The 3,775-nt window shown below is 41.8% G+C and overlaps 1 long non-coding RNA gene across 1 annotated transcript; it reads left to right on the forward strand.

Moving 5' to 3' along the window:
* Positions 1 to 471: 471 nt before the first annotated feature.
* LOC142410166 (uncharacterized) lies at positions 472 to 2,663 on the forward strand. Its single transcript, XR_012775860.1, has 3 exons — positions 472 to 649; positions 739 to 837; positions 1,439 to 2,663. It is a non-coding gene; the product is annotated as an uncharacterized LOC142410166 (long non-coding RNA).
* The last annotated feature ends 1,112 nt before the right edge of the window (positions 2,664 to 3,775 follow it).

Raw genomic sequence — 3,775 nt, forward strand, 5'->3', positions numbered from 1 at the left:
CCCTAGCCTTATGCTAGAAGATTTACTTTAATTATACACTGTGGAAGGAGAACATGTCTCTCACTGGCTGTAAGTAAATCATGATATGCACCCTTAAGCCCTGAATCAACACAATTCATACACAGCAGAGAGTAAGAGCATCGGCGCTGAGTCAGACCAGAAGCCCATGTCATCCTTCGCGGTGCCTCGAGAGCACTCGATAGCAGACCCTCAGGGACATCCCTGCCAGCTGGTTTCAGTGGGACTTAAAATTAAGGACAGGCTTATTTATGTAGGGGCCCAGATGCCAAGGAATTGAAGGGCCAGGGTGCATGGGCAGAGACAAATGCAAAGAGTGAGACTTCTGCTGCTTTGCCCTTTGCCATTTCCTCCAGGGAATTAAGATTAATCATAATTAATAAGATTACGATGTTAGCTTAAAAGGCTATGAAGCTGTAGGACTGGGTATTTCCACATTCAGTGGCCCGTAGAGGTCATTACCACAAGGTCCTTGAATGTCTTAAAACCTGTGAGCAACTCTGAGGAGACTAGAAAACTTTATGTACATGGATAAGGCCCCAAACAACATGCAAAGATGGTCACCTATTTCCACATACAACAGAGAAGTTGTAGCGAACTGTCATTTTTAAATGGATACTTAACAAACTAGGTGCTTGGCTGTGAATGATAAAGATTGTTGTGTGGTTGCACTCCATTATTTTTTAGGAGGCAATCACCTTTTTTTCCTTTCTCCCACAGAAGCTGTTGAGATCTACAGCTTAAACACCAAAGAGGTGAGAAGCCAAGAAAAGGCAGGAAAGGACAGAAACATATGTATAGCACATCCGCAAAAAAAAGGTATTTTTCACTTGATTGTATTAATATATCTGCTTACAAAGTTTGGGATTCATCTTGTCCAGCTTCGTATATCTAAGAATTATCTAAGTTTCCCTTATAAGCAGTAGAGAAAAATAAGCACCCCCAGAGGGCAATATATCCCAGCTATCTTCGGTGGCTGTGCTCTAAGGGGGTGACTCACCCTCTGGAGATGGCTACTTCTTTCTATAGAGAGATTTTAAAGGACGAGCTGAGATTGGGATGACCAGATTTTAGTTAGTGGGACAAACTCCACCCAAAGGGACCAAAACTGTGAGGATTTTTCCTAAAGAACCAGTCAGTGATTAAAGTGAGTAGGAAACTGAGAAGGAGAACAGAGCCCTGCTGTAAGAGTTATAGCTCATTTACATTTATCTTCCCATTCATTTGCTTGTTTGCAGCATTTAGCTGCTATGTACTAAGACGCAGCCTGGATCCTTACTCTGTGTCAGCTAAGCAAGATTTTGAGGTGAATGGGAATTTTTCAGAATAAGGATAAAGATAATACTAAGAATGCACATCTGGATTTCCTCCTGTGAGAAAAATCGGAATGAACAATCTTACTTATCCTTTGCTACAACAGATGAATGTCATCACCCACTAAAACCTACCTGCAACAGGACGAGTAAAAAGAATTCGCAGTCTTTGAGCCACGCTTGGACAACTCTGTTCCTGGAAGTAAAAGTGGCTTCTTTTAAGATTAATGGTGCATTCTGCACCCTTCAGCTTAACACAGGAAATGGGAAAAAGGTTTTTGGAAAACAGCATCAGCCTTGGGCAATACGTGTATTTGGAAGGCTCTGTAACATGTGCCTTTGCTGAGACCTTGCTTTCTTCTTATCCTATTTACTCAGAGCAGCTCGATACTTTATTCTTCTTTTTATCCCAGCTCATTCTCACTTCTGCTTTTCCCCGCTGCATTCTTGCAGTGTGTTATGTTGGAGGTCAGGCGAGAAGACCATGATTCTTCTACCCATGAAACTGCTTGATGTCTGTTCATTGTACCTTCCTTTTCTTCTTCCCTCCTTCTCATGATTTCATGCTCACATGTGACTTCAGTCTCCCAAGCTTGTTCGGCACCATGAGATCCCCACCTATCTTTAATCACGCTCCTTATCGTGTTGATTTATTTTAAAACACATAATGGTGATGCAAGCTTCCCTTCAGCTCTTTTGTAGAAAATTCCCTTTGGATATCCATTCTTGAAAACTATTTGTTTCATGATAGCTGGAATCCATCTGTGGCCTCTAAAGAAGATGAGCCTACTCCTATGCAATAAAACTGGGATTTCAAAGCCCTAGTGTGACTTTACTGATTTCACAGAATCACAGCAGGGAGGAATTTAGATCCATTGGGTTTATGCTGCTCCAGAGCACAGCTTAGTGTAACTTGTTTATTGGTTTCAAACCTCTGATGTAATTTGTCAACCTGTACTTTATGCATTTATCCTGAAAGACTTTGCCCTACCCCACTCTGACTGTCTAAAAAAGCTCTTTGTTTCAAAGGCAAAACTACTAACTAGTGCCATTTTCATGGGAAAAAGTCTTTCTAGATTAATTCAATTTTATAATTCCAATTTGAATAAGTTATCCAGCTGAAGGCAACCAAATTTTTTTCTGGGCAATCCTCTGTGTTAGTACGTTGCATGGATGGAGGTGATGGAGAGGTTGGTCTATTCTTTCTAGAGGTATTCACTGTCAACCCCTCTCCCTTACTTGTACAGCTGATTTACAAAGTGGCTGCCTGCAATAGCAAGGGCCGGATGGTGAGCTCAGAAGTAGCTTATTACCTGTGTTGTCAGGTATTTCTGTTGTGGAATACTCCTTTGTGTGACCACAGAACTACTGTATTACACTGAACTCCCAATTAGAAGTAAATATGCACCTAAGAGACATTTCTTTCTCATACCTGTTGGTCTGAGTTATTATGCCTTCAAACCTTAAGACTTACATACATAGTTTTGCTGTTGCCATTTGAAGGCAGTGGTTAAAATGAAGTATATGAGATGTAGAATAGCAACTTTCAAGTTGTTATCTATTCACAAGGATTAAGATGGATATTTAAACTTAGAGACCCAGATACGCTCATCAGATATGCATGGACTGACTCCGATAAGCAGGCAGTGACTGACCCAGGATTTCTCGGTGACATGACAGCGTCATCATTGTTGGGGCTGGAAGGATCCTACCTGCCCTGCTCTGCTCTGCCTGCTACGTGGCAAAGAGCTAATGCAATCAGACTAATGCAAGTCAGCAGTCAGACGTAAGGCAGAACGTTGGCGGCTCACATTTTGGACAGAAAGCATAGAAAACATAGAAATTTAGCAGAGCAATGCTTATAGAACTGGCTGAGAGTACCGTTGCTCAGAGATATTAATGGAAAGGGCATTTTGCTGTACTTTCTGAATTGGCATGAACTTAACCCCAGGCTCCTGTCGGTATTGCCTCCCGTGGCTGGGAGAGGGGCTGCTGGGTGCAGAACATCTACTCTGGTGGTCCCCACGCCCAGAGGATTGCCACCAGCCAAGGACCCAAATCCCGGGGACCTTCATCAAGTGAAACTCTAACGTGCTGCAGTGGTCCATGAAAGCTGGCACCAACTCCTTATTGTTAAATGCTTTGGGACACCTCAAATATGAATGGAGCTATATAAAATTCAATTCTATTGTAAAGGAAACAGCTGTCATGAATTAAGGCTACGTTCAGCTTTTGAGATGTGGACAACTGTCCAGTAGGGAATCAACAGAAAACTCAACCCCTTTAACTTTAAAATGGAGATTTGTCTTCTCTTTCCCAGAAAACAAAACCCCAGGGATTTTAAATCTATAAACCACATACAGCGTATCACCCAAACAATTTCTTTTGAGGTTTCAGAAACCCCTTGCTGCTAATTATTGGTTATAGATGGTTTGAAAGAAAAA

The sequence above is a fragment of the Mycteria americana genome, chromosome 1, assembly GCF_035582795.1.
Source record: "Mycteria americana isolate JAX WOST 10 ecotype Jacksonville Zoo and Gardens chromosome 1, USCA_MyAme_1.0, whole genome shotgun sequence".
In the NCBI taxonomy this organism is placed as follows: Eukaryota; Metazoa; Chordata; class Aves; order Ciconiiformes; family Ciconiidae; genus Mycteria; species Mycteria americana.